This window comes from Caretta caretta, chromosome 12 (genome assembly GCF_965140235.1).
Source record: "Caretta caretta isolate rCarCar2 chromosome 12, rCarCar1.hap1, whole genome shotgun sequence".
Classification (NCBI taxonomy): Eukaryota; Metazoa; Chordata; order Testudines; family Cheloniidae; genus Caretta; species Caretta caretta.
In genome coordinates this window covers 37,848,462-37,871,131 of record NC_134217.1, presented here as the reverse complement: position 1 = coordinate 37,871,131, position 22,670 = coordinate 37,848,462, and the positions used below count along the sequence as shown (strand labels likewise).

General features: G+C 47.1%; 1 protein-coding gene across 6 annotated transcripts in view; it reads left to right on the top strand.

The window, feature by feature from the left end:
* The window catches only part of KIAA0513 (KIAA0513 ortholog), a 91,992-nt gene that overhangs the window by 14,032 nt on the left and 55,290 nt on the right, over positions 1–22,670 (top strand). For 2 of the 6 annotated variants that reach the window (XM_075118457.1, XM_048816321.2), the window contains exon 1: positions 19,838–20,068. The exons of 3 other annotated variants lie outside the window; for them this stretch is intronic. The gene's annotated coding sequence lies outside the window, so the exon portion shown is untranslated. Of the gene's footprint in view, positions 1–10,369; positions 10,490–19,837; positions 20,069–22,670 lie in introns of those variants that run through there. One more of the 6 variants, XM_048816324.2, reaches the window with a different exon arrangement.

Below are 22,670 nucleotides of genomic sequence, written 5' to 3'. Positions count from 1 at the left end.
CTTAGAGACTAACCAGTTTATTTGAGCATAAGCTTTCCTTCATCGGATGCTGATCTTTATCTTTATAGCTGATTGTAAAAGTAACAGCCTATAAACTCTGGCGAAGGTTAGATCTTTCCCATTGTGTGGAGGTTATTCGTTTCAGGGACATGTGTTTGACCAGTATAGTATGAAATCATTCTGTAACATTGATGTTACGGTAGCATCCACTGACCCCAGTTGGGATGGAGGACTCTTTGGGCTTGGTGCTGTGTGAATACACCAGTAGATATGGACTGTGACCCAGAGAGCCTGCAAGCCAAAAACATATGTGCAGGGAGGGAACACTTGAAGGAAGGAGAAAGAGAACTGCTTTCATTTGCATGGCAGGAAGTGACCTATTTCCTCCCGGAGCACAAGTGATAACTCCACCAAAGCCAAACATTCCTTGCAGTGGCATTTGTCTGTGTGATATCGTGCATGCCTGGCCGACAAAAGGTACGTGAATTTTTGTGGTGAAGAGCTGTTAAAAGATGGAACTATTTGGCTTCATCACAACAGAATTAATACAGCGGATATTAACTTCAGACCAACAAAATTACTATATAAAAGAAGGTAACTTTTCCTGTCTTAGAGGAACAGCCGTGTTAGTCTGTATTCGCAAAAAGAAAAGGAGTACTTGTGGCACCTTAGAGACTAACCAATTTATTTGAGCATGAGCTTTCGTGAAGCTGTGGCTCACGAAAGCTCATGCTCAAATAAATTGGTTAGTCTCTAAGGTGCCACAAGTACTCCTTTTCTTTTTTCCTGTCTTGTCATTCTGATCTGATCCTTTTTTCATTTTAAGTCTAGGGCATTTATACCATGCTCATCATTGTGGGCTTACAAAAGCTACTGTAATGAGGATCTCTGTCTTCTCTCCCTTCAGTCCCTCCATTGTGGGATTGTTTGTCTTGTGGTAGGAAGGCTTGAAAGGGAGTTTTTGCCTTTTGCTTGACAGTGGCTAGATTCATGATCATTCCGATCCCCCAGGAAAGAGAATTCTGCGCTCGTTGGGCTAGCTGATGACAGAGCTCTCTCCAACCTCACCCTTGAGGTTGACTGTTTCTTAGGCACTGAGTGTTGGAGACTGCATAGAGCGCACTGTGGTGGGTCTCTGACAGCTTCCATAAGACAGATGTGGAGGGAGATGGTGCTTGTGGGGGTGTCGAGAGGCTGTCGTGTTTAGACAGCTCAAGTCAGCCCCACCGTGTGCTTTGAAGATGAGAACTGAACCCAGTGTTCAGCAGGGAGCCAAAGTAATGAGCAAAGGACTGGGGTGTGCATTTGCCAACCTGTGTTAATAGCAGGGTGGCAGCTCTGTTTTGAATCAAGTGTTGAGCTATTTCTGAGTCAGTTTTCTCTTCCCAGATACAGTGTGCTGCTGTCACTGAGTCTAAAGATCACAGATGCTCATATCACTGTGGCCAAGTGTGAATTCGACAATCCAGGGCACAGTCTGATTGTCATCTGAATTGCGCTACTGTTAAAAGACCCCTGGCATATCTCCCAAGGAGAGATCGCCCTTCTGGGGTTCTCTTTGTTCTGATAAAGCCTGTTGTGTCTCTCCTTTGCCCATGGCCCTGATTAGGTGTGTTCGGCAGCTGCTGCTCAGTATGTGGCCTTTACTCACGTTCTGTCCTGGCCTGCAGCTCCTCTTTGCATCGCAACCTGCTGAGATTTGACCGGGGAATGCTCGCCTCAGAAACTGCAAACGCTTTCCAGTCTAGGTGTCAGAGTAGCAGCCGTGTTAGTCTGTATTCGCAAAAAGAAAAGGAGTACTTGTGGCACCTTAGAGACGCACCAATTTATCTGAGCATAAGCTTTCGTGAGCTGCAGCTCACTTCATCGGATGCGTACTGTGGAAAATACAGATAATGTTTTTATACACACAGACCATGAAAAAATGGGTGTTTATCACTACAAAAGGTTTTCTCACCCCCCACCCCACTCTCCTGCTGGTAATAGCTTATCTAAAGTGATCACTCTACTTACAATGTGTATGATAATCAAGGTGGGACATTTCCAGCACAAATCCAGGTAGTGATAAACAAATCCTTTTGTAGTGATAAACACCCATTTTTTCATGGTCTGTGTGTATAAAACCATCTTCTGTATTTTCCACCGTATGCATCCGATGAAGTGAGCTGTAGCTCACGAAAGCTCATGCTCAAATAAATTGGTTAGTCTCTAAGGTGCCACGAGTACTCCTTTTCTTTTTCTAATCTAGGAGGCCCTTCTCCCAGTAATGGACAAGGGAACAACATAGTTCTATAATGATCCTTTGTCAGCTATTGCCTGGTTTAACCTCCATGGACAGGAGTCCACCCAAGGTATATACAGGTCATGCAAACTCAGGGCCGGATTAACTTTTTGTGGGCCCTGCGCCAAATATATTTGTGGGCTCCCATTGGGGAAATGGGGCATGTGATGGGGGGTGGTCTGCAGAGCGAGGGGCCGGCTGGCGGCAATGAGGCACAGCACAGTGGGAGTGGCCCCACTCAGCCCAGCCCAAGGGCACTGTTTACAAACCCACAACTTCTAGACGCACACTGGCCCGCTCAGCCCTGATCTGCCAGCATGCCCCTTCCACATTGTCACCCTGCCCTTATGCCCAGCGTTCCCTCACCCAGAGACTTCCCCTGCAGATCCCTATGCCCAATGCCCACGGACCTGCTATGCCCAGCACCCCCCTGCCCAGAGACCCCTCTCGCTAACCTCCCACCACAACTGCACAGCACCCTGCACACCATACCCCCTGCCCAGCTTCCCCAGCCACAGATCCCCTATTGTCCAGAACCCCCTTCACAGTCCCACCATCACATCTGTACAGTGCCCCATATTCCTGAGGGAATTCTGCATCAAATTCTGTGCATAATATTTTAAAATTCTGCCTTTTTTTTTTTTTTTTTTTTTTTTTTACAATAAGTAAATGTGAATGCTCCACCATGGCAGTGGGGAGTACAGGCCACTGGCTGCATGGAAGTGGGAGAATATCCTGCAGCCTCCCCCGCCCTCTTGGGGCAGGGACTTGGCAGTGAGGCTGAACCTGACCCTGATACAGCACAAGGCCCATGCCTGCCACAGAAACACCCTGGGGCCCTGCCCCTTTTGCACCAGGCACACCAGATGTGGGCAGGGAGGGTCAACCTGGCAGCAGGATCCAAGTGCAGAGGGACTTAGTGTGGGGGGATCCGGAAGGGGGGTAAGAGGGTTCTGTGTGGGGCAATCTGGGTGCAGGCAGCTCAGTGGGGGATCTGGATGGAAAGGGAGGTTCCAGGTGCAGGGGTAATGGGAAGTCTGCAGGGGGGACCAAGTGAAAGTGGTTGGAACTCAGCGGGGTTGGGGGGAGGAGGATCGGTGCAGGGGAGGTGGGATTCATTTGGGTGGGAGTCTAGGTGGTTGGGACTCAGTGGGGAGGGTGTCTGGGGGGGCTCATTGGGGTGGTACAGATGCAGGGGAGGTGGGGCATGTCAGGGTGAGGGTTTGATGGGCCTGCTTAACAGGGGAGCCCCAGCTGCTGCCAAGGGATCTGCATGCTGGTCCCCCTAACCCCTTCTCTTCCCCTTCCCCTCTGCTCCATCTCCTCCCCATCCCACCCCCTTCCTTCTCCCCTGTCCCCGCTTCCCCTGTCCCCTTCTCTTCCCCGTCCCATGCCCCTTCCCCTCTCCATCCCTGTCCCTTCTTTCCCCACAGCGGGCACTCACTGTTATACAGTAACTCCACACTTAACGTCCTCTTGCTTAACGTTGTTTCAATCTTACGTCCCTGCTCCATTACAGAACATGCTCCATTTAAAGTTGTGCAATGCTTCGGTATAACGTCGTTTGGCTGCCTGCTATGTCCACAGCTGGCAGCTCCCCTACACCCCCCCACGTCCTCCCCAGTGCCCCCCCCCCCCGCTGGCAGACCCTGCAGATCAGTGTACTCCCGCTTCTTCCCCCGCCTACTGCCTGCAGCAATCAGCGGGCTTGCGGCGTTCACGAGGGAGGAGCGAGGACATGGCGTGCAGGCTCCCCCTCTTTCCCCTGCCTCCTGCCCACAGCAATCAGCTGGCTTGCGGCGTTCAGGAGGGAGGAGCCAGGACATGGCGCGCAGGCTCCCCCTCCCTCTCCTGCCTCCTGAACGCCGCAAGCCAGTTGATTGCCGCGGGCAGAAGACAGCGGAGGGAGGGGGAGCCTGCGCACTGCGTCCTCGCTCCTCCCACATCCTCCTGCTCCCTGAACGTTGCAAGCCAGCTGATTGCCGTGGGCAGGAGGGAGGGGGCAGGAACGAGGACGTGGAGTAAAAGGGGAGGATGGGGGGAAGAAGAGGTGGGTTAAGGGTGGGGGTTTGGGGGAAGGGGTGGAGTGGGCGGGCCGAAGGTTGAGCTCCCCACCCCTGGTGCTTGCAGAGTAGGGGAAGCTGCTGCGCAATATGCTTCGAGCCTACAGCACCTTCAGCCGCCTTGCCTGCCTCATTGTCTCCAGGGCCAGTGGGCTGTGCCTGTGTGGGGTGAGGCGGGGGCCCCTCCCAACCATAGCACTGGACTGTATGGCAAAAACCCTTTGTCCCTGGACCTAACCCCCCCGCCCCATTTACATTCATTCTTATGGGGAAATTGGATTCGCTTAACATCATTTCACTTGACGTCGCATTTTTCAGGAACAGAACTACAGCGTTAAGTGAGGAGTTCCTGGAGAAAAAGAAGGATGGCCCCCAGCACTAGGACCCAGAGGGTGGTGTCCGGCTGCAGTCCAGGGAGCTGGGCAGCACCTTCTCTTTTCAGCCAGGCTGTGCAGCTCTGCGTTCACAGAAATTGGGGGGTGGGAGTGGCATGTGACCTTGCACCCCATGTGGCCCCCACCCCTTGCCTCTATTGCCCCTGGGCTGGCAGTGCAAGTGAAGTGCAGCGCCTGGCCGACTGACGGGCCCCTGTGGCACCATTGTAAACCCAGTACTGTGCACACTTATCCTGATTTCCATGGAGGACCGATCTTTTTAGTCTCTATCAGGTCCCACCTAGTCCATTCCTTGGCCAGGGTGGGGTAGTTCCCCACAAGATCTTTTCTAATGCTTTGTCCAGCCCAATTTTAAGTCTGGCGTTTCCATCGCTTCCCTTGGGAGACTGCTCAGTAGCCAGGCAGACGTCATGCCATGGCTATTTGATGGTCTGCCTCCGTGGTCCCCAGCTTTTCTGTTGCTGTAGCATATTCGTGTTCCCAGAAAAGTGTGGCGGGCGCTGGACGACCAGCTATGGCGGCGGGTTGCCTGGCGGCCGTGCTCCTCGGCGGCGGGTTGTTCGCCAGAAGCGCACCCTTCTCAGTAGGCAGGCGCACATAAATGCCCCGGTGGGTGCCATGGCACCCGCGGGCACCACGTTGGGGCCACTGGTCTACCTAGTTCCCAATGGGCTGGTGGCCACTCCCTCCTCTATTTGTGCCCTGCCTAGGTCCTATGCTCACAGAGACCCTGGCTTTACACAGTCTTGGCTCAGGAGAGGTGAACGTAGCTGCTTCCAGAGCCGGCCATTCACCCAAGAGGAGGAGGTTGCAGGAATGATACAAAGTTTCCATTTTCTCCTTCCCTTTCCGGCTACTACCTCTGCAGCGTTCCCAGCCCCCTGCCAGTCCTAGGGCAATAAGGGACCTGAATTCAGATCCCCCTGCGTTAGACTCTTAGACTCCACTGCAGTCAGAGAGTCATGGCATGGCTGTGGGTCAGCTGCCTCAGGCTCGCAGGGCTCAAAATTGTTGCGTGAGATGTGTCCTTAAAGCTGCTTTTTATTTAATCCAAGATGACTGGTGCATTTCTGGTGGACCAGGGTGAAACTAGATTCTGGTCTTTGACTTGCCTCAGCTGACTGGGCCAGTGGTAAAGTTTGTATCTCTGCCCGTAGCTCCAGGGTGGGTCTTTTAAAAGCATATCCTCAGTAAAAGCTCAATCCTGCAAAGTGGTGAGTATGCTCATCTCCCATTGACTTCTGGAGGAGTTGTTCTGTGTTTTGTAGCACCAGACCCTGTCTTCTGGGCATTGCTTAGCAGTTAATTACTTACCTCAGATTAAAAGGTGTTTTTTTTGTTTTTTTTTACTTGAATCCTGTGAGCAAAGACTGTTCAGTCCCATTGTTATTAAACATGAAATTGCCCTTGCTTCATTGTTAATCTGATAAAATGTTCCTTGACGATTCCCATCCCTCAGGCTAGGCAGCTGATTGACAGCAGAGCTCCTTGCTTCCAGCGTCCCTGCCTGCCTTCGTCTGGCATGTAAAACAAGCCAGAGAACGTTTAGGAAAAACCCTGAAACAGAAGCCCTGTTACATTCAAAACTAGACGTTAGTGGGATAAATAGTAGCCGTTCTGAACAGCTGGGGCGAATGCTGGCTTTCGCTAGATCAGCGCTTTAAAAGTGGGGCTCTAAGGTCCACAATTAGGTCGGGAAGTAAATGGCTTGATTTTCAAAAGGGTTGAGCTCTTGGCATCGTTCACAGGAGTCAGTGAGTCCCTAGCACCTCTGAAAATTTCAGTTCATAAAAATGTGCAATGTAATCCTTCTGAAAACACCATCAGACTTTTTAACCAGTGATTCAAGTTTTTAAGGGAGGACATTTTAAAAGCACAGATGCAAAGCAGTGCCTTTCCTTTGCTCGTCATAGTTTCGTTTATGAGTATGGAAAGAATCTTACACACCCCTACCCCTGTACTTCAGGCGGGGCAGTTCAAAAATAAACAGCCCAATCTATTTACTTGTCAGTTTCAGTTTCTGATTGTCCTGTGCACAGGGCCCCAGGGTAGGGGTTTCCGAGTCTGCAGGAAGATGTTCAAATTGGAACAGCAAACTCTGGATTTTTTAGGAACTGAAGGAGAACATTTTTATCGTGCTAGGTTTTGTAAAATCATTCCGAGGTTCAAGCCCTTGATCTTTGTGAATGAACTTTGTGCCCAGAAAAATGAAGAAATAATTGCACTGATTCTAGACAGTCCTGGGTTGGGTGGGTATTGTGTAAGCTTAACTGATGGCCATTATGGAGATGCATCTGGGGCTGTCTGAAGGCAGAGGTGCATGGCCGAGATCAGGGTTTTTCAACTTTTTTCTTTCTGAGTGGGCCCCCCCCCCATGCTATAAAAACTCCATAGCCCACTTGTACCACAGCAATTGTTTTTCTCCAGATAAAATCGACAGCTGGCATTAAGGGTAGGAAGCAGGGCAATTGCCCCGGGGCCCACGCCACAGGGGGCACCGCAAAACTAATTTGCTCAGGCTTCAGCCCCAGGTGCTGGAGCTCAGGGCCCCAGGCTGCAGTTCTGCATGGTGGGGCTTCAGCTTTCTGCCCTGGGCCCTAGCAAGTCTTAACACCAGCTGTGCTTGGTGGACCCCCCTCAAACCAGCTCGCGGCCCCCCCAGGGGGCCTTGGACCCCTGGTTGAGAACCACTGGTCTAGATGGATGGTTGGTCTCACCCAGTGTGGCAGTTTCTTTGGTTTTGACCTGCAGCACTTACCTGGTCCTTCCAGGCTTCCTAGCCTACTGGCTTTGCCAGTGCTCTTCGGTCCTGCCCTTCAGCCTCCCCTTCTGCTTTGGTCCTGGTCTTCTCATGACCTTCAGTCTTAACTTGCATTCCCCCACTGGTGACCTGGACTACTTCTGAGCATGTACCCTACTTGCCTCAAATTGTACGATGCTTCTGTAGTTTGGCTGAACAGAGACCGGGTTAGTGCCACCTATCTCATTTTTGCTTTTGTATGTGTTGTCGTTGTGATCTAAACAGGAGTTGAGTCCAGGATGTAATACACTAGAGAGGCAGTGTCGTCTTGGGGTTGAAGATATGAGACCTGGGTCCCAGTCCAAGCTCCGTCACTGACTCATCATGTGACCTTGGACAAGTCATTTCAACTCTCTGCTTCACTTTCCACCTTTATAAAAGAGAGGTAGTTCCAAGCCATTTTTGTAAAGCATTTTAAGAACGTCCAAGTGCAGCATTACATTATTGATCCATTGCCTGCGCCTAATTAGTAGTGTGTCGCTTTTTGGTATTAAGTCCGACTTCCTTGTTTTGCTTTCGTGTTTTGGCCAAAAAAGCCCAAAACAAAACAACTCCTTACTGAATAAAAAGGGAATGAAATGAGCAAAAGTAACTTGCTTAATAATTTTCAGAAATGTCTTCGTATTTATGGAAGGAAAAGGGATTTTTTCCTTCCAGTCTGTGCACAGAGATTGCTTAAGGTAATAGTAAATTAAATTCCCTTTTCTACATATTTATATGCCATGTACTGTAACTCATGAAGAAGAGCTTAATTTTTGTGTGGTTTAGCTTTACAGATGTAGAAGTTCTCTACCCCAAGGAGCCCAGCATACTAACCCACTGATAGATTCTGCTCCTACCATCTGCTTCTGTCATATAACAGCTAGGTAATGATGCAAGGCCTGATATTTTTCATAGGTGCTGAGCACCCACAACCCCCATTGAAATTATAGATGCTCACCACTTCTGAAAATCAGGTCCTTGACACCACTGTCATATACTACCTAGCCTGTGTCTCTCCATTTTAATGTGCCTGTTAGAGGGTTTAGCCCCTAGCACTATATTATTTGGAAGAATAGCATCAGTGCCATAGTGTAGACCACTGTTTCTCAGCCTTTTCAGGTGGCAACCCTTTCTGTAAGTACAATGTTTGTCATCCTCTTACATTTACTTTAAGAGTAAAAAATGTTATCAATATTAACAGTGATATGCCTGTATAATTTATTTGCACGTGTGTTTGGAGAGGTTGACTGAGAATACTTGACCTTGAAAGGTCAGGGTGTACAGGGAGTGAGTCTCTTTGCTTTAGTGTGCAATAAAATCCTTGCAAACCCTCCCCGCTTCCCCCATCTTATGTGACCCTTCATCCCCGAGTGTTGCATCCCTCTGGTTAAGAAATAGTGGGTTAAACCAGTGGCTCTCAACCTCTCCAGATTACTGTGTCCCTTTCAGGAGTCTGATTTGTCTCACATACCCCCAAGTCTCACCTCACTTAACGACTTGCTTACAAAATCAGATATAAAAATGCCACAGCAAACTATGAGTGAAAAATGGCTGACTTTCTCATTTTTCCATATAATTATAAAATAAAACAATTGGACTATAAATATTGTACTTACATTTCAGTGTATAGAGCAGTATAAACCAGTCCTTGTCTGTAGGAAATTTTTCTTTGTACTGACTTTGCATGTGCTTTTTATGTAGCCTGTTGTAAAACTAGGCAAATATCTCGATGAGTTGATGGACCCCTGGAAGACCTCTGCGTACCCCACAGGGGTACCAGTACCCCTGGTTGAGAGCCACTGGGTTAGACAATCTGAGGGTATTTCCCCTTGCTGTGGCCATGTTTTCCTGCCTTCATAATATTAAGTGATAAAGTGTGATTAATAATACTTTATATAGCACCCTTCATTCAAGGAACTCGGAGGATCTTTACAAGCCGTACTTAAACCTCATACTCACCTACCCCTCTGGAGAGTTATATTTAAGTGAGGCTTTTTTTGACAGTTGAAAGGCTAAGATACAGCATCTACAGACCTCATTTAATGTCTTTGTAACCAATGGAGTGAGACCTGTCTCTGTGACAAGCAGCACTAAGATAAGGATAAGTTGTCACTTGCCAGTGCAACCCTTACACATTAGCACACAGCTACTCCATGCATTTAATTAGGCAGTTAGCTGCCTGCTTTTCCTAGGTATCTCTTTGACAGGCAGGGCCATCTCAGCTGTCAAAGTTTCATATGGATCAAAGTTGGCTTCATTTCTTTCCCTGAATTTGCTGTTGATGCCCAGTAACTAAATCTCATTGCACATTTGCTGCATGGTCTGCTGCCTATCAGAGACACAAGTTGAGTGAAGTATTATCTTGTACTGGACCAGCTTCTGTTGGTGAGAGAGAAAGATATGTGTGTGCCTCAAAAGCTTGTCTCTCTCTCTCTCCAACAGGAGCTGTTCCAATAAAAGATATGATCTCACTGATATGGCTACGACTGCACTGCATATCCCTGTCTAAAGCTTTCAGAGGGAAGCTCCTTATTGCTAAGGAGCTACTGATACTTCTTAGATTGCTTCAAAGAAAGCTTTGTTGAGAAACAGCCCTGCTAATATTTCCTAGTTCCTGCATTTCTCTGCCGTTGTGATATCACTGAGACCCCACACATGGAAACCAGGTTTGTTGCTACATATCCCACTTGTGCCCCACTTGCTGCTTTTGCCTCCTGAAGCCATAATTTTGATTGTGGCATCATTTGCTTCCACAGCAAAAGAGAATTAATTATACCCCCATGCTCTCCTAGAGTAGAAACACTCACATCCCTTGCTTTTATCCTTTTTTTTTTTGGTATTGTGGTAGCACTGCAGGGAAGGCCAGTCGTGGGCCAGGAACTCATTGTGCTAGATGCTGTACAAACGCAGAACAGAAAGATCGTTCCTGCCCCAAAAAGCTTCTAGTCTTGTCATTTCAGCACTGCCGGTAAGTTGTCAGCATGCACTCTTGTGTCAAGCACATTGATATACAAGCTTATCTGCTCTTCTCAGGCACCTGGAATACCTGTAGCAAAAACAGGGATGAATTAAGGATGGTGGGAGATCCTTGTTAAACAGTCTGCAGTGACTCTCGACCGTGGGTTCCAACCTCAGGGCAGACTGTCAAGAAACAGGGCACCATCTCCCAACTGGTTGTGTGGTCTAGACTTAGATTTCAGCAACCAAGTATCAAATGTGAACTCCTCAAGCCTTAACATGGAGTCACAGACGGTCCCCTTGGGCACTCCAGTCTATCTTGCCACGGCGATACATTGTCCCTTACACCGAAAACCACACCGAGATTCAGGTCACTCCCAGTCCCAAAGGACCAGTCACTTTCCCCAGGAAATTGTACCTTAGATCTCTCACCAAAGACAACACTTGTAGCCAGTCTGTAATAAACTAACTAAAGATTCATTAAGTAGGAAAAAGAAGTGAGTTATTTACAAGGTTAAAGAAGGTAAACCTATCCACAAAAATGAGCTACAGTCTTAGGTTCCAGAAGTGTAATAGCTGCTATGATACGCAAGCTCTGTGTGCCCTTTAGAGCTAGCTAAAGCCAAGCAGCTTGGGGATCCCTTGCTTATGCTTAAAATTTTGCCCTCGCCGAATTCCAAGCGGCCCAGTGATGATGATTTCTCCTTGACAGGAATTTTTATTCCCTTCCTTTTGAGTTCAAACTGTGATGGGACGAGCTTTTGTGCACGTCCCCTCTTCATGGTGTGGGGAAAGCGATCAAAGTCTTCTGCCAACTGATGTTCCACGGTGGCTTGTCTGATGTGTGTAGGCCTTGTTTTGTTGGGCGGAAGATGACATCTCTTGTCGTAAACTAGTATTTCACACTTGGTAATGCTTCTCTCCTGACTGGGCGGGGCGTTTTCCAGTTTCAGAGCAAACACTGAAATCTTACCTTATAACGTAAGATACAGATATTGTAAGATAACGCATGCAGGAATTTACAAGCATTTCATAAAGTCTAAACATTCAACACGTTCTTGTAAACTTAACATCTGTTCTAACAATGCTAACACACGGGGAGCCAGACTGCTTTCAAGCTGAGCATTTGTCAGTCTTCAGTGAGCCCTAAGAGCCTTGGCATAAGCTGGCACCTGGTCTGCCAGCGTCACGATCCTATCCCAAGCTTTCTCGTTTGTTACATTCTCTTCCCCCTTCCCACCTCACTGTCCTGACTTTCATTCAAGTTGAAGCGTCTGAGTCCATTAGCAAATGGAACAGCTTCTGGGAGAGGTAACTGATATGTTAGTGCAAGGAAGAGACAGAAGAGCAGCTTTTGTGTTTCTCCTGATTTTAATTATTGCCACAGACTTCCAAGATGTGCTGAATTCTTAGCACTGAGATGCATCTTTCCAACTCAGTTAGCCTGGGCAATTGGTTTTGGGCTGTGGGAATGGCTGCTGTTGACTTGGATGAAGGCAGTCTACAGATTCTGCATGTTGCAAATAGAGAGGAAGGTAATGTTGATGTACAAAAAAGCAACCTAGATAGAGGAATTGATGTGATCTGATTTACAATGTAAATGCAACGTGTGATGAGTGTCTTAAATTTGGCAGCTGATTAAAATCATGAGTACGTTGTTGTGTTAGACGACATCTAAGCAAGTTTGCGTACGTGTACCAAAATGTGTTATGAATGGGATTAGCCATTTCCCACTTGTTTAGTATAACTTTTGCACTCTGCAGATTGTGTGGAGGCTGATGGTAAATGTAACGCTTTCATCCTAACTTGATTAAGGCGGATGAGTCACTTGCTGATCTTTTCATGCATGCTGTACGACAGCTGTCCGTAATAGAGAAAAACCTTTGGTAATGGGGGAAGTTCTCCTTTGTAAAGCAGTTAATATTACAAGAATACTAGCACTTGAATAAATATGTGCGCTTTCTATGTATCATTCTGTGTGTGCGTGTGTGTATGTAACTTTTCTTTGCAAAGGCTGGAGGTGGTTTTGCATAGTTGACTATCTAGCATGAGCCTAGGGATGCTGGAACAACTTGTATAGTGGGGGTGCTGAGAGCCATTGAACCAAACTGTAACCCTGTATATGATGGAAACCACTTCAAGCTTGGGGGTGTGGTAGCACCCCTCGTTCCAGCACTGATCCATGAGCCTGGTTTTCAAACAGTTAGGGTGCACACAATGCATGCCCAATACCTAACTTGTGTGTGCAATTACACGTCAGTCTGGTAGTTGTGTGCACAACGGACAGCAGTCTGGGGGCAGAGATCTCAGGGTAGAAGAATGAAAATCTTGAAAGGGCTGAGAATCCCAGAGAGAGAGGAATTTGCCATGATAAAAGGAAGAACAACTAGGAGTACATTTAAGAAAAGGGAAATTTACAAACTATCAAGAAGAGCTTCCTTGGTGGTGAGATCTATTAGTTTGTGGGCTAACCTCCTATGAGAAGTGATGGAAGTTCCATTGCTTGGCACATTTTAAAATTATTCCAGACTCTGGTCAAGACATACAGTCGAGAAGAAGGTTGCACTGACGGAACAATGCACTAGGTGGGATCTAATTTATTATTTGGTTCTGCATTTCCTAATTCAAAAATAAACTCTGCCACACATACGGGCATAATGTGGGTGAGGAGCATGGGAGTGGCAGAAAGATGCTAGCCATTTTCCTAAGCATCATGCGTACAATATGGCTGTGTTCACAAATGCTAGTAGAGTACTGTCGGCAGTTTGCTGCTTGAGGTTTTCACTACTTCCGTACCACCCAAATAGAGAGTCTTTCCAGGAGTGGCAGGTACCAAAACACCTTTTGTATTACTCTTGCTGTCCATGTATCACATCATTCTCATTTCAAACCCCACGAACCCGCAGTGCAAGACACTGTAGTCGGCTGGCAAGATAATGCAATTGACTGTCATGCATGGCAACATTTCTGTAACACCTTCTTCCAAGAATCTGTGGGCTTTAACGATTTTAATTAATGCCTCCACAAATCCCTCTGGTACAGGGAAGTGCTGTTACCCCACTTAAAAGATGTCAAAACAGCAATAGAAGGAAGCTAAGCTAAGGGACTTTCCTGAGGCCTCACAGTGAGTCTATGTAACCAGGGACATTTGGTGAGGGAGATGCCAGCTTAATTCCACAGACATACTTTGGATTAGGAGAGTTTTCTGGAGGGATATGGTGGAACAATGGCATATCTTGATTATTTTTTTTAAGAGTGCCCCTCCTGACTGGCAGTGTAATCACATTGTAACACACTATTGCAATGGGTGTTTATGTATGTTTGCATATAGCCTGGGAGGTGTTAAATTGGCATCTGGAATACCACAGGGACGGGCACATTAGAGATCAATGGATCTGATGATTGCTTTCCAATGTGGAGTCAGGGCTTGTCATCTCCAGTGGGTTTTAATCCATAAGGGTGGTACTGCCAAATATTTTGTTTCCTTTAAAACTCTCCATGAAGTGGAATGTGTAGACAGATGAACACGTTCCTTTCTCTTCTAAAAAAGTCTCCTGGACTTTAGGGTGAGTATAACTTGATGCTGTCACTTTATAAAATTATGTATGGAGCAGTCAGTTAATGAGCCCAAGTTGAGCCAAGGGTCCTGCAGTGATGCAGCAGCCAGCATGTGCAGGTTCTCAGCATTATGTTCGGATGCCATTGGTGTGTTCAGCCCTGTGCAGATTTGGAGCTGTCCAGGGCCCTTGCCACTTAAGGGTTATCTGTGCTAAAACCAAACCACACCTGCAAACAACTGGGTTCAGAACTCAGAGCAGCTCCACTTCGGTGTAGCTAGACTTTGGAGACGTGCTGGGGTCAGTCCAGGCAACATGGGCTTCTTCAGCTAAGGCCCGTTTTTCAGTCCTTTATTGAAGCACTCAATCGTTCACTGTCGAGCTGGGTGAAATATTGAGCGGGGGGGGTGTGTGCGTATGGATTTTACAAAATCCAGTGATGCAGACTTCTGGGTATTTTGCCCTCTTGTATCGCTTGCAGTTTATTGCAACAGGAGTTTGTGTCACATCTTTCACTTGGAAATCCTGATGTTTCATGGGGCAGGCTGTCCCGAAGCCTCTCTCACCTTGCAGTGAGGCAGTGTGTAATATGCTTCTCATTCTGCTAGGGGGCATGTGACCTAAATTAGCAGTGCTTAGGGTAACTTTTATGGAAGAGGTCCTGTGCAAATCCCCTGCTAGCGGCCTCCTGTGCAACTGAAGTGCATCTAGCTGTTCTGGCTGCTCTTAATCAGTTCCTCCTCTTTCTCTCCTGCCCTGTGTTCTCGAACCAGCTTTGGAAGATGTGAACTTGGCCATTGAAAGCAGACTTGGATCATGCCTATTCTTGGAACTCTTCCTTGCTGTCACTGTACAAAAAACATAGGTTGCTTATTGAGTATGACAGACTAAACCCACCCCCAGAATCTTCATTAGCGAGCAGCCTATAGAGGCAACAAAACGAAGTGTAAAATATACGCTTGAATCTGTTTGAATGCTGAGGACTCTCTTGTTCTGCTGTCAAAAGCACAGTTGTAGCAGAGGGGGACTTTCCTCTCTTCTTCTCCTTATGTATTAATTGTGAACACACAGAAAAACAAACTAACTTAACCACTGTATTGTTGGCCCTGGAAACTGGAGCCTTCCGTGAACCCCCTAAAATGTGTGCGCATAGCCGATGGCAGCCGTGCAAGCTTCCTCATGCAGTGTACTGTGACGTGCCTCAATCTTATGCATGGGATGACCAGCTCTAACGATGATGTCTCCAGGCCCATGCAAATGGTTGTGCTCTTCGTTGAGTTGCGAGTGAAGGTGCCCGGTGGTGGTGGTGATGTGTGAGATTTGCCCATTGGGCAATGAATTTAGATGACTAATTCATTTCACAAAGTCCTCTGGCCGTCCATTGACCAGCAAATGATGTCTAGTTATTACTAACGCAGGCTGTATTTGAATGAATCACCTAGAGGTGATCAGCTCCATTACTTAGCTCATTACCAGTCCCATTTGGAGGGCTCTTCATCTCCTAGATGGTTGAGTTGGAAGGGTCTTCTATGGTTATCCAGTTGTGTCCAATTCCATGGAGTAGGCTCAAATGCTGCACTAATCCCACCAGGACTCATTAGGACAGTGCCATAATTGTTTGAGTTTAGAGTTTAGGAAAAGCTAGTCTGTCATGGCTCATTGGGCCTTGTTGTGACTTCTTGATGGCTTGTCTTGCGCCTAACTGAAAAGGACTTTCACTGCAGAATTGCACCTTGCCACTGGTGACCACCTCAGATCTCCTACACCTAGCCTGATCGGGCTGGGCTGGTACTTGGATGGGAGACTCGGGAAGAGGAGCTGGTTCATTCTCTAGGTGTCACTGTTCTCTCGGCGCTCTGATGCCTGGGCTGCTGCTGCTGTTTTGGAGGCATCATCAAAGCCGAAGTCCTGTATGCTGGCTGGAGCTGAAGTCCCCAGGGTCTTTTTTGGCAAGAACTGGGGGTTATCTCCAGTGCCCTTGACCAAATTCCAATGTGGGTAAATACAAACTGTCAATCTACCTCCTTCCTATGCTTTCAATCAAAGTACCCTTCATTTCCGGCCTGAAACACTCATGGAGTGTTCTTGTGTGCTATGAAACTGCTGTAATGTTCTACCCTGGAAGTGGCTGCAAGGGATTCCTATGTGTATAGTTTGTTCAGTAACTTTGGACTGACAGGCACTGTGAACCTTGAATTTTCTTTGCATGGTGCAGCCTATTTAATAGCAGAAAAGTAGCTGATCCTCTTATGGAAATAAGACAATGAAGATGACACGACTCTGCAAGATGCTGCAAAGGGCCTGAGGGGCACTCTTCCTGTGACTGTTTTTTTTTTTTTTTTTTTTTTTTTTAAGCAGGAAGGGTGTACAAGTTGTAACAAGCTTGGAATAAAAAATACATCTTGGTTTTTATCTGAAGATATCATAGGTCCATGTTGTTCCTTCCGAGGACGTTCAGTATGAAATTAGTGTTCCTTCCATTGTCTAGATCCTTCTGGCACATCCAGCAATGCTGGGGAATTGGAATGTTAGCTGTACTGTCTCACAGAATCACATCTTAGTTTCTGCAATCTGGCATTTTTCTCTTTTGCTGCCTGCCCCCTTCCTGAGCCTACTTCAGAGTTTGGGGAGGAGGCGGGGGAAGAAAACATTACCAGAAATAATCTCCCACATGCCCCAGTGAGTTTATAGTTGCCGGGGCTGTCAGATATTGAGTAATCCTCTGGATTCAAATACACCGCGGATTAGCAAAAGGCGGGTAAGTCTGTTTTGTTTTCCATGCAGTTGTTTTCAAGGTAAGGCTTAACGTGAGAAGGAATTGGGAGGGGAACTTCTGGCTGCAAATATATTTCTGTAACTCGCTATGGAATCTCTTCTATCTCTGTACTAATAACCAAGCTTGATACACAGTAGAGATGGACAGCTCAGGTTCGTCACCTGTTCCTGCAGGTATGCATGGGACATTAGATTGACTGGGCTGTTGGCTCTTTATTTCCTTTTTGGAAGAAACTAATGATTTTAGGGGTGAAATGTCAAAGTTGCGGGGGCGGGGGGGAGAAGCGATTGAAATACCCTTTGTTGAAATAAATACCATTGTTCTTTCTGCTCCTGGCTGGTGGTTCTGCAGTGTCATAGAGAGAGAACACAGATGAATTGATGTGTGCACTGATACAGTGCCTTGAACATGAATAGCAGTTCACAGAACAAATAAGACATGGGGCCAGTCTCTGATCTGTGTGACTCTGATGCAAATCTGGGGTCACTCGATTTAAGTTACTGTGGATTTACAGCAGCAGAACTGAGATTAAACTGGGATCTGCTATCTGGGCATCAAATATCTTACAATGAAAGTTAAGACCTGAAAACAAGTGATCACAGACAAAAGTGGGATGAGCGTGGTGGGGGGAAGGGGTGTAACTAAGATAATGTGTGGTTGCATAGCTTTGTTATATAAAAGCTTTGGGTTTGGATAATTTTTTTAAATGGTCTTTGCAATGGACAAGTTAATGATCATTTTAATCAGTGGAAAGTAGTAAATTACTGACACATTTGGTTTTCTGCTCGGAACTACTGGCCACGTTCGCGTGTGTGATATTTCTTTTTTAAAAAGCATTTTAGGGTGGAAAAATGTATCTCTGGATCGGTAACTTCAAGCCCCATGCTGCACCATGTACAGCAGCAAGGTGCCTTTTAAAACCATGCATTAGAGGGGTGTCTGAGCTCTCAGAACAGAGGTTCCCTGATGCTGGAGTTCGATGCACAGGGTTACTGAAAAGTACTGGAAAGCCTTCTAGAGGATCGTGTTTGCTGTGATGTGGAGCTGGGTGGCAGTGAGAGGCCCTCCATCATGAGAGTGATGCTAATTGCAGTGCTGAATGCCCTCTACTTCAAGGATGAGGCTTTGGCAGAAGGTGTATTAAACAGGGCTGTGGCCTTTTGAAGTGCTTCCATGACAGCTGCCATCTTGTTGACACCGGGAGCCACCACAGCTGAAAGCAGGAGTGTCTACCGCTTGAGCAGAAGAGCCCAGAGGCTGTACCAAACTGGCATCCTCCGTGGATCAGATACAGAGAGGGGGAAGTATAAGGTGCCCTAACAAGTGGCTTACATACATCGGTGTGTATGTAAGATCCTGGGCTTGATACTGAGTCCTCTCTCCCTCCTCGAGGCTAAGCTCTGGGACAGCTGAGAGCAGCCATGCTGAGCAGGCTGCTAAGGGAGCAATGCGCTTTAAAGCACAGCTGGTTGCTGAGGATCTGTAGGAAATTTCTAAGGAAATCTAACTTGACCAACAGGGCCTAGGCGTGTCTCCCCCGGTGATTTTGATCAAATGTATTTACAGCTCATGAACAATTCTCCCACCGGATCCCTTGGTTGAGTGGACAGTCTGATGGCCTTTAGATCTGGGATTCGGCATAGTGTCCTGTCCAGTTCCTGTGAGATGGGGGTTGGGACTTGTGCTGCTTTCGCTCCCTACCTCTTGGGAGACTTCAAGAATTTTACTCTAGAAGGAGGAGTTACAAATGTCCCAGCTGCTCCCGTGTTGGGATTCATCTGCCAGGGCTGGGGTGGAGGAATACGTGCTGTCCTCAGTCTCTGGCTGCCCTGGGAGAAGAATGGTACTGCTTTACACACAGGCACAGCGAGCATGATTTTTACTCTCAGTGAGGACAGGGCTCGAGATGGCTCTTCAAGCGCGAGGACGGAACTCGTTAGTGCTACATGGTTCGCTGCCCTCGATTGGGTCGTGTTTGTGTCGCCCTCTAGTGGCTGCAGCTCTAATTAGTACAAAGTCCTAATCCTGTGGCGAGAGAAGAGGTTCTCCCTTGTAACAGGAGCTGGTGGTAGAGTGGGGCTTTTGTGGAGATCTGTGAAGTCAGTTCAGTAGCCATGTTTATTGCTTGCTAGTGACCACAAAACTCTGAGTAGCTGCTGTACTGTCTTGTGGGAATAGCGAGCAAAGAATACCAATAGAAAGAGAAGGAAGATGCTAGAATAAAAAATGGAAGTGAAGGGGATAGATAAGTGGTGCTTCATCAGTAAAGCCTCCCTGATGTCCTGCTTCTTTATAAATACAATAAAACAGGCTCCTAGATGGTGCAGTGTCGCTTCTGTCAGATGCAGGGTTTGCTCCGTTGCAGAGATTCTCAGCCTTCTCCTTTCTAGGGCCCCTTCCCTGCTGCATGGGGTAGGAAGGGCAGAGTGGTCACATATCCCTGCTGTGGAAATACTCTGCACCCATTGTTTCTACAGGGGGCTGGGAAGAGTGGTGATTTTTTTTCAAAGAAAAAACTCAACATTTCAAACTCTGGATGTGCCGTTTCTGCCCTTTTCAAGGGTCCCACGCTCTCACTTGCTCTTTTGAATCCACATTTCCACCTCCAGCCCCCACCCTGCTCCCCACAGGGAGGTGCAAGTGCTGTAGAGGGAACAATAAAACCCTCTGTCTGCTAACCTCTCCCTTTAGTGCTTTGCGGAGGATGGTGGGGTGGGTTCCCGGCTTGTTAGTGACGCACAATTCACATAGCCCCTTGCTGGGGGTGGGGGAATGCTTTCAGACCCCTTGACGTCCCCCTATTTACTGCTTTGATGGAATTAAAATGTCAAACCTTTTGGTAACTCTGGGACGTGCTGCTCGTTCTCTGCTCAGAAAACGGCATTATAAAAGAGATCCCTCAGCATTTGACCTTTAAGTGAAAGAGAGAAATTATTAGCTGAGTCAGTGAATATGTTGTGTGCCCCTTGCTAATTGGAAGGCAGGGGGTGGGGAAACTGACAAGAGCCTATCATGATCAACAGGGTGCGCATGGGTGTGCACGCGTGTGGCTGATATGGAGACGGATGCACGAGGATTCACAGACACGCAGCTCTGGAGGCTGCTGAATTGCTTTGCGCACTGCGCTGAGCATCTACCCCTTGCTGTTGGATTGTTCCCTCCCCCCCCTCTCAACAGCTGCCTAGAGTTGGACGTTTCTCCCTGTCTCCTCTTCTTCTTTTTCCTGAAGTGGATCACCAGGCAAGTGGCAAAGCAGGTAATTTATGACCCGCGATAGTTACAGTAATTGCATTGCTTTCAAACGAGATCACCAGAGAGATTTATTTTAACTTTGCTAAACTTAAAGATGCATGAAATGCTTTATTCATAGTTGGACTGTCTGTCTGGTTTAAGGGTTGGCATGCTGTCCATCAGTACACCATCTAAGCCCAGCATGCGAGATGATGCCCTATAAGTATATTGGTTCGGTTCTCAGACTCCTGAGTGGAAGAGGTGAACGGCTGCTGATTCTGACCAGTGTAGCTTGGCTAGTTTTGCAGAGAGGCAATGCCCCTGCTTTGTGTTTTGCTCTCTTTAAGGTTTGCTGTTGGGGAATTTAGTTGCATTGTTGTCTGGAGTGTGCTGTGCTTGGGAACAGAAACCCACTGAAGTGAACCCTGTCAAAATTGCACACCGTTCCCCCCCCCCCCCCCGCCCCGTCCCTGTTCTTCTCCACCCACCCCATACACCTTCCTTCCTCTTTGAGCTGACATGCAATGAGTGCTGGTCAGGCCTGGGGAAAGGAGATGGGGGGTGTGTGTGTATGGGGGGGGGGGCGGGATTAGGTGCATATGAGCTCCTGAGAGAGGGATTGCAGCTTCTTCAAGATTATCCATGGTGTTCCACTGCTTGTTCCCAAGTCCCCGTTGCTCCTGTGAAGTCAGATAAGAGCCTCTCTGAGCGCTAATAACCTGTCACTGAACAAGCAGAACAGCCCAGGGAACAAAGGCGCTTTGAGACTTATTCACCACAGGTAAAATCTAGGTGAGGTGATAAGGAAGGGAAATGACTGAGTGCCAAAGCAGGGGCAGCCTCTGCCTTAGAGCCTGGCGCATGGGGGACAGTCTGGAACTGTAGAGATCTTGGTTTTCATCTGAGAAGCGCAGCATTTGCAGATTGGTCTGAATTATTTGGTTCAGGGTATGTGTGAGATTTTCCTCTGTTCTCTTTCCACTGGGGATCCCCCTTGCAAAACATCCTTGTCCCTTTAAAATCTTCTCATTGTACTAATGCAGTGGGCTGCAGATGGCTGGATTGCACTCCCTTCAAACCCCACTGGTGCAATCTGGAGCAGTCCATTACAGCTTCTCTCTTTCTCCTCTTCCTGGCTGAGAGGTACTTTTGTGCACGGACAGGCCAGGCGTGGGAAACTCATGATCTGAAATCTTATCCCGAGGCACTGGCAGAATTGTGCTTCAGTGACATGCTTCCAGCTTTGCTGATCAGCTTCTTGGAGTAATATCCCAGTAACTCAATAAAAGGCTGGAGGCAGCCGTTCAAATTAGTCAATGTCTGAGCTTACTTCTGAGACTCTAGTGCGTTAAAAGCTTGTTAAAAATATTTTCATTTAAGGGGCTGCAGCTATTAAAGTAGCTGGGTCATCAAATGGCTTAGCGAGGTCAACCTGGGCTCCTGTCTCTCCCTCCCCCCCGCTCCCCCCCAAAAAAGGTACCACAAATATCTGGCTTTGTCTAATAGCTCCTCTGAATGCTGAAAAATGTGTCCTGCTGGAAGGAATTTGAAGGGGGAAACTTTCAGTGCAGTGGAAAAGGTGGTCTAAATGGTGCTCTTGAAGAGCCTGTCCCCTTAAGAGATGTTTAATTTGTGTTTTTTTAATATAATAAAATAAGCTGGCGTCTGATATCTGGTGTTGACATAACGGAAACGATGCGGTTGGGGTGCACAAGAAAAGCAAGAGACTTGCAGAATTGCAGGATAGCTCCCTTCTTTAAAAAATCAAATCTGCTTTAATTTTCAAGGTTGAATTAGCCATGTCTTTAAAAGAAAAGGGGTGGACTGGGTCACCCTTAAAAAGGAAATGAATAGAGTTTAGTTTACAGTGAACAGTAATTAGTCTGCCCGGGCCTCAGTTTCCCCATCTGTGAAATGGAGACAATGATATTGTGACCTTCTTTGTGAAGTGCTTTGGGGTCTACTCATGGAAAGTGCGAGATAAGAGCTCGGAATTCTTACTGCTGTTGCCACTTCCCCTTTTGCATGCCAATGGTGAGCTGGATTGCCAATGTCTTCCTGCACTTCCCAGGCCTGTGAAATATCAAAATAGCATCTTCCTGCAGGCGTACTAGCATAGTTATGAAATAGTGACGGGTTCTGTAATTTTTAAACATTGTTTGAAAAATTATTTGGTGTTTTGTATGTAGATTATATTATGTAGGTACATTTATTTAAACAGTTGCTTTCAGGTTCGGTTCAGCCCCAAAGGTTTGAGGGAAGGGTTTTATGAAACCTTCATCATTTTATTTATTTTTTTTTACTTAAAAAAAAAATTGCTTCCACTGGAGTGAAGGATCTCTGTAGTGTCTGCAACCCAAGCATTGCAGCCATATGTTGGTAGTGGGGAAATAGACCAAAAAACAAACCGGAATTGATTGAATTTCTATTTTATTGTCTGAGAGCAAGCATCAGCAAACAGCATTAATAGTGACAAGTAAGTTAGCATATGAAGCCTTCCAGTTTTAATGATTTAGAGGGCTGTTGGTGACATAGACAAGGTTATTGGGGCGTTGGGCCAAATTCTGTGGGCTCACACCAGTATAAACCTGCAGGAGCCAATGGAGTTACTCCAGATTTACACTGGT